The sequence below is a fragment of the Sinocyclocheilus anshuiensis genome, unplaced genomic scaffold (assembly GCF_001515605.1).
Source record: "Sinocyclocheilus anshuiensis isolate Anshui unplaced genomic scaffold, SAMN03320099.WGS_v1.1 scaffold689, whole genome shotgun sequence".
Lineage (NCBI taxonomy): Eukaryota > Metazoa > Chordata > Actinopteri > Cypriniformes > Cyprinidae > Sinocyclocheilus > Sinocyclocheilus anshuiensis.
Genome location: NW_015536490.1, coordinates 472,192 through 483,445, shown reverse-complemented (window position 1 = coordinate 483,445; position 11,254 = coordinate 472,192). Strand labels below are relative to the sequence as shown.

General features: G+C 39.1%; 1 protein-coding gene across 1 annotated transcript in view; it reads left to right on the top strand.

Moving 5' to 3' along the window:
- The first annotated feature begins 1,187 nt into the window (after positions 1–1,187).
- The window catches only part of arid3a (AT-rich interactive domain 3A), a 41,114-nt gene continuing 31,047 nt past the window's right edge, over positions 1,188–11,254 (top strand). Inside the window, exon 1 of the mRNA XM_016481945.1 lies at positions 1,188–1,358. The gene's annotated coding sequence lies outside the window, so the exon portion shown is untranslated. The remainder of the gene's footprint in view (positions 1,359–11,254) is intronic.

Genomic DNA, 11,254 nt, shown 5'->3' with positions numbered 1-11,254 from the left:
ATTTGTGTGTGTGTGTGTGTGTGTGTGTGTGTGTGTGTGTGTGTGTGTTACTTGTATTTGTTTTATGAAAAGTGTGCCTCTCACAGTTTGATATTTTGAAATGCAACAGCATGTATAATTTTTTTGTCCAGGTTGATGAAGTGCAAATATAAACTTAAAAGGTGCATATTAGTAACTTAAAGGTACATATCCGTACATATTAGTACATAAATGGTACATATTAGTACCTTAATGAAAGTGTGCCGCCCCAGCGACAACTTTTGCACCTTTTTGTCTCAGATTGTTAATATTATATGTCCACAATAATGCAATACTTGCTCTGTCCGGTAGGTGGAAACTAAATACTGTGCAAAAGTTTCTGCACTTTAACCTGAGACGTGCATACGTCCGTTCTCGGAAATGGCCTCTACTTGATTCATACAAAATGTATATCATACTTAATCAGATAATTTCAGATAACACCATAATATATCTCTTAAAATGTACATGTGAATGATGCATGTTTTATCTTTTGTGCATTTTAGGTTGGATGTTACACATAATAAACATTTAATTTTATAATATTTTTATACATTTATACATATTTAAAGCTGTTCAAATGTACTGACTTTCATATGCTTTTAATCTCAACCTAAATTAGTAAATTGTTATTTTTATTTATTTTATTTATTTTTTTGTTATTTGCAAACAAACCAGGTTGTTTATTAATGATAATCGAAGATATACAGCTCTATGTGTTTGCATGATAACTCCAGCAGCAGCTAGACATTAGTGGTGCCTGTGATAAAAGGGGAGGGCCCCTGGCAGGGAACGTCGCCAAATGTATAGATACCATCATATAGCGTATATGTACATATACATACACGGAACGAGGGTCTAAATGGGCGGCTTTTCATAATGGGTTTCGGTCATCAACACAAATATATCACCAGACCCAAACACAAGTCTTTAATGCAAAGGTCATTTAGTGTGGGACCTTCCGCCACTTATTAGCGTTGAGTTATTTGTAGATGTTGCCTATAGAGTGGGGGAAGGCAGCCCCATTGATTCAGAGGTTTGGAATTTGCATCTGATTGCTGTTTGTCAACCAATGGTTTGACTCCCCGACCGCGGGCACCGCCTCAGATTAGACGCACATATGATGTTACAGTCAAATTAACCTCTATATCGAAATCAAATGAGGAAGAGAGAGGTGCTTCAGAGAGAGCACCAGCCATACTGTTTCTATAGGCTCTCGTACGTTCGCGACTGTGATTAAACATTGCCTAAGAGAGCGTCGCGAGCGGGTTGTTTTTACAGGCAAATCAGGAATGTTTCTTCCGCTTCCCAATAAAAAAAACTAAACGGAAGTTAAACTGGTAAGTGAAGTGTGTTTTTTTCCTCTCAGCCTACATTCACATTTTCCTGTTTGCGTTGACTGTATGGGAAATATGTTACCTCGGAAGGTTTAATGAGTTTTCATTTCTGTCTTTGGTTGTTTAAAGCTGATCATATGCTGATGTGTTAGTGTCAGTGTATTTTATAGCCATCAGAATAAACACTTGATACAAACACATATACAGTAACTGTATATTTGTATAAATGTATTTTTTATTTATTTATTTATTTTTGATCTAGGTTGATTATCTGTGATCTTGTGGAAGTTGTTTGTTTGTTTGTTTGTTGATCGATTGCATTAAATTGGCCTTTTTAAGGCAAATTGTCTATATAGGTGTCCGGTAACTAATATGCAGGACATAATACTTTTCTACTGACACAATAATAACTCAAAAAATTTTTATTCTTAGTCAATAATTTTATAATATAATATAATTAATGCCATTCTATTTATGTGAAGTAGTTTGCATTCTAAATGTGTGCAGATATTCTTCCTTATTTTAGGTTATGTCTAACTGTTACATTTAAAATATTACAATTTGCTCACTTCATTATGCCATAACAATAAATGGAAAAAAAGGAAATATTAAAACAGTGGTATAATTGTTGTGTGATATTATTTTCAGCTGGTGCCTTGTAGAAATGATAAATATATGATGGTATTAAATAGAAAAGTGTGAAATGAATATCTGTAAAAAATATATATTGAACCAATTATTGTCAATCTGTAATTTATTTATGACATAATACTAAATATGTAATTATATATATAATGGATACTATCTAACCTATTTATGCTATATATATATATATATATATATATATATATATATATGTGTCCTCCTTTTATAATGTGAGAAATATCTGAATTGTGCATTATCTCAATATGCCTTCATATATGGATTTAGATCCCTACAGATCTGTCACTCCCAAGGGGAAAAGCAAACCTTTTTAAAGAGTCCTGTTGTTAAGACTGATTTGATTTCATTCTCTCCATTGTTAATTACCCGTGTAAATCAGCACAAAGCAGATTTCTCCAACCTTAATTGGATTGCTGTTCCAGAAAAGCACATTTGCTTGTGTAGACTACACATGGCTTCATCACATACTGTACTGAAACACTACACGCAACAGCTGGAAAAGATATGTAATTCAGTATCTACTCACACTTAATCTTGGGATATATAGGCATGTAGGGAGCATTTACACTACACCATTTTCAACTAAAACAGAAAACTTTTTATGCAATTTGGCCGTTCGTTTATACACTTTCAAAGCCGCGTTTCAAAGTGCAAGTTTTTGAGAATTATACTGTTATCGTCTCCATGTAACCTACCAAAACGCAAATTTGTGAGAATGGTGATGTCCTGCACATGCCTATTACATGTTCAGTCTACAGGCGTAAACGCATAGTGTTTCTTTACAAAGTGACATCGCCAACTACTGGCCTGGCATGCATAATACAGCTTTTTTTTAGTCATTTTCCAGGTGAGAAAGGATTGTTTTGACAACATTGTCATCTGTAGGCAAAACTTTTCAAAAACACAAAGGAAACGCGTTTCCATTTTTAGTGCATTGTACCTTTAGAGGGAATATATTTTATTGGAGAACTCCGTAATCAAACGCAAAAATGAATTCATCTATGCACAATGTTTGCATTTATATCAATGTCTATAATGAATCTTGGGCAAGACAAGAGTTCCTTAAATGTCTTGTTGACTCCATAGAACAATAAATGAGAATTGTGTGTTAGACTTTGCCATAATTTGGGTGCTCAAAAGCAGAACAGAAGAGAAAGTGCATGTTAAAGTCAGTTGTTTGTTGCATTGCATTTCAAACTTTGGACAAATTGGACAACTTTTTATTATGGTATGGAGAGTGTTTTAATCTCTTACTCTGCTTTTTTTTCATATTTTCCCCATTGGAATAACGAGTACTGTGGCTTGTTTGTCTGCTGTTGGGTGCTATTTAAAATCTCATGTGTTGGTTTACTGGGCCTCCTGCTAAATGCCCTTTGGCCTGAGAGAGAGAGCAAATTAGTGTTAAAGACGTATTTGGTGATATATTTCAGGTCTTAAAGACCTAACAAGCTGAGTCTAAGAAATTGCATTGTCTCAAACTTGTACTCAGGAAGCGACGTTCACAATGCAGATGTGCATTTCTAATAATGTGGTTTAGTTTTCACTTTGCCAGAAGACGTGATTCTATACCAGTCCTGTGGCTAGACTAGAGATAATGTAAAAGAGAGATTTTATAAAGTTGTCAGTAAAACAAACAGAAGGGACAGCAGCAGAAGAGGAACTTTAATGCTTGTTTGGTGCATGAGAGGTGGGAAAATTACATGATACAATCCTCAATTGTGTTTTAATTCTTATTCCTTATGACGTGTTTCTTTAATGTTACAATTAATGTGTAAGTACCATAAACAATAAATCTTTGCAGTTGCATTCTATATATTTCAGGGGTGTTGTAGAGCTGCATATGTGATATTGAGTGAGTCCTGGGGTTGTTTGTATGTGAAATAAGTCGATGTGGGGTTTAAACTGATAAGGTGAGATATGAGCAGGAATGAGGCCCTGCATCCTGTCACACCTGTCGTGATCGGAATGAAGCAGCCGTATCAACCGTCATCTTTTTCACAAGTTTATAGGTTGGCAAACCCGGCTCTGAGCTGGCCAAACTGGTTTCAGCTTAGCGTGTTACTAGGTAGTGTTGAGTGGGATCAGATATCTAGTGTCGCAGCTCAAGGAGGGAACTGCTCTGTTTTTAGATTAATCCTATATGCGTGTCTCAGTGTGGCCATTTTAGCTCAGAGCTCTTGGGCAACACTTTACTCAAGTGAAACAGAAAGCACCATTTACACAAAAATGCTGTACAAACTACTGTTGTCACGGTACCAATACAATTCCACGGTTCTCATTACCAATTTCAATGCCATATCAAAAACGTTTAATTTTTAAAAATTTTACTATTTTATAATAAAAATATTAAAGAAATAAAATTAGTTATTATCGCTATTAATACTTATAAGTAAATTAAATATTACCATGTAGCCTTCAAATATTGTTCAATTATGTAAAAATTGCGTTGCACAAGATTTGATCACAGATCTATTTTGGCACATCAGATTGTTTTTGTCCCGTCCATTGCTGTGGTTATTACTTTATCAAACATCGCAGATTCAGTCCACATTTTAATACGGTCATCACTCCCGAAACTTTGCATTGTGTACTTGGCTTGGCTGCATATAAAATAAAACATTTATTCAAATTATGAATGGGTTTATATAGAAACCAAGCAAAGAGCACTCAATTTATAATCAATGAAGCTATCAGCTCAGCGTGAACTCACTGACTGAACTGACTGAAAAATCTTTCTGTACTGCACAATGAATATCTTATTTACATTTTGTTTATATGGTTTATACTTTGTTGGTTGTAGTGAAATGATTTGCAAGCATACAGAGCTCACGTTGAACCAGGGTGCGAACTACGGGGGAGCTAGGGGGAGATTGGCTCCCCTTAATAAGACATGGGCTCCCCTGAAAAAACGTGATATATGAAATTTTGGGGGGTCATTGACGATGTGTTATTTTGACGTGCAATTTCAGTTTTGTGTAATGTGATCATCGTGGATTATTATGTGTAAAATTGCAAAAATATCATTAATTTATGCATGACGGCAATTTAAACCTAATTCACTTCTATAAAGATAACTATACATGCTATTCTTGTCATGAGCATCAAGGTGTGGGGGCGCTGCGGTGCAAATTCCACTCATGTTTAGTACATGTTAACTTCAAGATTCGTAGAAAAAATATAAACTTTGGACTCTGTGGTCGATTCTGTGTTAAGGTAAGGCATGTTATTCGCAATTATTAATACACATGTAGCGCACGAACCACCACCACAACACTTTTGACAACACTAGCAAAGCACCATTGAAACAAAAATGCTATACAAACTGAGTTAAAAAAATAATAAGTTGACGTTATACATGTCACATACTTTGTGTGTTATAAATCCCCTATTTAAAACTGGATTTTGTGTGCTGCATTCACAGATACACACTGCCTTTAACACATTAGATGTGCCTATAAAAAGGCAGAGTTTATTGCTTCAGAATAGCATTCTGAGTGTTGGGAGGAGGTTGTGTGAATTCAGCTGAGTGGCTTGGCTTGGGTTCAAACTGCGCCTTTGCCAAAAGCCACATATTAAAACGTTTCTGTGGTGCACTGCTGTTCACCTCAAGCGCCTGCCAAAAAAGTGATGATTTCACTGTTTGGGAGTGTGCCATAAGGGAATCCCAGCCAGCTGATCTTTGCTTTTCTTTCTGCCGAGCGACTTGGAGAGACGTTCTGGTAACAGAAACTGCATCCTTTGTATATGTGGTCTGGAGCGTTTTTGATCATTGTCTAATTTGGTTAAACAATTCTGGCTTATTAAGTCTGGCAGTTTGCCATCGTAGTTGCAGGCAAACAAAATCAACAAACTGGATTTGCTGAATTACAACATTAATCATCCGGTCTCTTTTGTGGGACGTGTATTTATTAGACTGTCATTAACTGAAAAGACTGGATTCTTTAGGTTATAATACAAAGCAAAAACACCCTCCAGTCACAACACAGTCTTACGTCAAACTACCAACTGACTCGTACAGCCAGTTTATTTCCATCAGGCACATACCTTACAGGCTGTAAAATTAGCAGTCCTAACCTACCCCCTTTGAATGAATATTAAAAACTGCGCATGATTTGCATGTTTGGTAGTAAAAGTTGAAAAATGTCAGTGTTGCCTACAAAGCTGTCTTTGGCTCTGAGCTCCGTTGTTGATGGGGATCATAAAGAGTTAAAGAACAGTAACTGCATTCACATGAAGATTCTGGAATGCAGAGATGACAATATCGACCCGAGCAGTGTTGTTGTACAGTTATTTCAGTCAGAGCTAGAAAAAAAACTATAGTACTATAATGTGATGGACTTTTATGATACACTAATGATAGATTTTTTTTCTATGAAAGTCAGTGGGGTCCATCAACTGTTTGGTTACCCATATTCTTCCAAATATCTTCTTTTATGTTCAACAGAAGAGAGAAACTCATACAGGTTTTATTTTTGGGTGATTTAGGGTTCAAATAAACAGATCTTTCTGAAATTGGGCTGCCGAAAATTAGTGCATGCAAAGAAACAGTGTGGTAATGAACTGCTGTGTGGAAACAACTACTGAACATATCAGAGATGCAGTTTCTATATGTTAAAGGTTCATATAGAGGAAATGCACATTTGTTTTTAATATCATAGTTTAAGGAGCTTTTCGGAAGTTGACTAACAACACATCTGTGGACTTTAGTTTAAAACTTATCTGAATGTAGGCTACAGGAAGATGTATATCTTATGTCCTGTATCTGCTCACCATTTCTTTCAGAATTTTTTCACCATTTTGAATCAACTTTTTGCTGCTGTTTTAATTGTTTTTTTTAAGTACTATTAATATTCCATGATGTCTTCTAGTTCATAAAAGCTGCACTCATAATGATTATAAAAGCATCAGCCTAGTTTTAGCATGTCATACCTCTGAACATATTTACTAAGTGTTTCATGGCTGTCTGTGTGCTGTAAGGGTGAAAACATCCTAGGAGAAAAAATGAAAAGTGCTGTGGTCAACCACTTTTTTAAAAAAGGAAAAAAATGTACTAAATTTACTCAAAATTCTCAACATGTATTTTAAATAATTGCACTTACCTGCACTCTCAAAAAAAAGCTTTAAAAGCTCACTGTCACTGTGGTTATACCTTTTTAAAAGGTTTCAACAGTTGCATATTAGTACCTAAGTGTAGTTCCTTTTGAAAAGGTACCGCCAAAGTAACCTGAGAATGTGTTGGTAGATTTTGAAATGATGGAACGATCATTTTTGTTAACAGTTAATATCAATAAAACAGCCAATCATTGGCCAATCAGTAGACTTGGCACATATTGTACTACTAGTCATGTGACATGAAAGAAGCATATTATTGATTTCTTTAAATACTGTCTTTTTAATTCCAACAATGCAGTTTGTTGTATTTTTGTGACTGATTGTTAATGATTTATGCTTTAGCTTCTTCTATAGATTATCAAGTAGCTACATCTTGACAATATTTGTGAGAGCTGGCTTGAAACGCCTCTTAAATAGGGGCCGTTTGAGGTCTCCAAGCTTTGATCGTCTTTTAAATGTTGACTCAAAAAAAGATCTGTGGAAACACGATTGATTCAGATTTTTGCTTTCTTTACATGGCTTGCTATTTTAATATTAGCCCTAAAGGTTAGAGAGACTGTAGTCAATAGTGAACCAGGCTGTTTAATCCTGAATGATCATTGATCCCAGAATAAAAATTCTGCTGGTTCAATAGCGTTAGTGTTGCCTCACTGAGGAAATGCTCAAAGGAGTGCCAAATGTGTTTTCTGCATAAGCAGAATGCACAAGTCTTATGTGTTTGCCGCATGTCTTCCAGACTTCCACTGGCTCTTGAAGCACGTTTTTGGTTGTTTGTGTTTACTACCATGAAATCTGGTTTCTTCCATCATATCGGCTCCTTTGAAGCTGTAAATTTGAGGTATGTTATGTTACATTCTGTTCTTGAAAAAAAGGGTGTTGAAAACTTGATAAGTGCCATCACAGTTAAACATGAAGACGGTTTATTGCTTTTTGAATCACATCATGCCAAACCATGGATATTATATTTACTCTCACTTTTTGTTAGAAGTACCAATGCTTTGTGCCTTATATCTTCTAATTTTAAGGAAGAAACTTTGTGTATGTATAGTAAATTGTTTGCCTTCTCTATTTGTTCTATCTGTTGTTTGTCAAGTCTTCTCAATGGCACAATATCCTCAAGAATACGGGAGGTCAGGGCCAAACACATGAAATCATATGTGCACTTCTGTTCTCGTTCTGTTCTGAGGAAGGAAGTGTCATGTATGTGGAGGCCCATGCTTTCGCCCTCAGATTTGCCCACAGCTCTTACACACGCCATCGTCATGGGAACCGCTTAAGAGATAGTAATGAGGTTACACGATTGGCTCACTCTCTGAAACATTGCAAATACAGATTCAAGAGACATCAGAGGCACTTGAGATTCAAGCCCAGGATATCTCACTGTAATTATATATAAAGTCTTTTTCTGTGTTGCCCAACACAGAATAAAAAAAAAAAAACACTTTAATTACATCTATCCCTTTATAAAAACCCCATTGTTATTTTTTATAAAAATTCAGAACAGTTTTGGGTTTAGATAAGTAGCTTATAGGGATTTAAGGCAAGACACCCCAGGTGAATAGGGTAAATAAATTAACTAATAAATATCACCATACTTCCCCAATTGATAGATTTTTTGTGCACTATTTTGCATAAATTTCCAGAAGAGAAATCTGAGCACTGGATTGTCACAATACGCTGGAGCACGGGCACGAGGAGACGTGGAGATTTTACAGAACGAGAGTCTTTTAATGAACCAATAGGGAGACACCGAGCACAAGGATGACGTTCACAACAAGTAGACCCGACAGAGGAGAAATGCACAGACAAGAACTTATAAACACAGGACAATTACCAAACACAGGTGCACAGAATGACTAATTAACTAAACGATGACAGGAACATGACCAAATAAGGGACCACAGGAACAGAAATGGGCAAAACATAAAATAGGTCTATGATCCTGACATATCGCCCCCCTCCCGGAAGGCGCGTCCTCGCGCCGTAGAACAAGGGGGGGGGCACGGGTGGGAACTTGGGAGGCAGCTCAGGAGGAGGACAGACACCCGGGAGGGGGCAGGCAGACAGAGACCAGGGAGGTGACGATGGAGGGAGGAAACATGAGAAACTTGGAGCAGGAGGAGCCCGAGGCGGAGACGGAGAGCCAACGAGCCAGGGGGGTGCCAAGGATCCGGGGGGGCCAGGCTGGAGCCGAGGGCTCTGGCGATGGAGGAGAAGGCGGAGATCCGCGGCGGAGCCGGAGCGACTGAGAACTAAGGTGGAGCTGGCGGGAGGAAGGAGCTCAATGGAGCCGGTGGGACGGAGCGACGAGGTGCAGTCCTGAGGGAGCCCGGTGGAGCCGCTGGGTCTATGGGCCGAGGCGGAGTCCGGGCCTCGGAGGCTGGAGGCGGAGTTGAGGGATGCTCCAGCCACGGCGACGATGGAGGATGGCACCGTATTGATGGTGTGCTGAGGGCGAGCAAAGGGGCTGCCAGACGACAGCGGTGGAGGAGGCAGGAGCGGGCGGTTGGGTGGGTATTCGTGAGCCTCCGGGCTCTCAGGGCTGCCCTCGGGGATCAGAGCACACTCCTGGTTGGACTGGGAAACGGGACCCCCCTCAGGGCTGGACAGGACCAGCGGGGACGAAGGAGAGAGGAGAGGGGGCAAGTCGACCTCCAGATCTGTTTCCCAGTCTATCAGGTCCCTTTCTAAGTCCAGCAGTCCCAGATGTATAATTAGCTCACCCTCAGCTGCGGTGCAGTGGGCGGAGCGCCACTCCGCGCTCTCACCGTCCTCGGCTTGCTCCTTCGTGGTGGGCACTGTCGCCGGCTCTCGCACCTGGTCTGACGGGTGGGACTCCACATCCAGGGCGATCCTCCACTCAGTCGCTCGGCATTTCGCTGGCTCGTTGATCGTGGCGGTGATGGGCTCTCCGTCATCGGTGGGCTCGGGCTGATGTTCCGCACCGTGGGGAGATGGTGGGCTGGGCACTGGGTCTGGAGTGGATCTGGCAAGATCATTCATGGGGCAGGTGGTGGATGGCGATCCGTTTCTCGCCAGAGTCACTCCACGAAGGCAGCGAAATCCTCTCGAGGACCATCTTCGGACGACGTATGGTCCTCGAGAGATCTGTCCCCCTGCTCCAGCAGGAGGAGGAGGAATTCCGGGTGGGTGAAGGGATCCATAAGGGGAAACACAACGGAAACAAAAACAGTGAGAGAAAAAACGGAGGGTAGATACACGGAGGTAACTGTATTCGGTCGGGTTTCTGTCACAATACGCTGGAGCACAAGGAAACGAGGAGATGTGGAGATTTTACAGAACGAGAGTCTTTTAATGATCCAATAGGGAGACACAGAGCACAAGTATGATGTTCACAACAAGTAGACCGACGGAGGAGAAATTCACAGACAAGAACTTATAAACACAGGACAATTACCAAACACAGGTGCACAGAATGACTAATTAACTAAACGAGGACAGGAACATGACCAAATAAGGGAACACAGGAACAGAAACGGGGAAAATATAACAAAACGGGCCCGTTCTTCGTACGTCGCTTATTATATCTGAGATGAAATGTCACATCCAAGATGATATCATCGCGCTAATCAGGATCTGGCTAATTCGGTTCTTCGAACACACCTGTTGTTGATGATTAGTATGGCTGGATTGAGTTATCTGAGATAATTGCGCGTTCATGGGTTGGTTTAAAAGGGGCTATGTATCGATACTCGAAACCACGATCAGCAATGCAGCGATTGGCTGGCGGCAAGACAGCAACGTAATGACATCATATAATAAAAAAGACACCTGACAAAAAACTTGACAAAGTTTTGGACTTTTATAAGGAAACAACCAAGCGAACAAAACTACATTAAATGTTATAATAGATAAATGAAATGTGTTTTTATTTCATTTAAATTTTTTACATGATTCCCAATTATTTATATCCACGATTTCTAATATTTGTTCAGGCTTTACATTTTTATTTCAATGTAGTAATTAGCAATTCATTAAAAATGAACAGATTTACTACGTGACGTCATTAATTAAAGTTTCTTAAAGGTCAAGATCATGTTATCTGATCTCCTGCGCTCCATCAAGCCACTCCCATAATAGCTGTCATCACTCAAATTAATGCA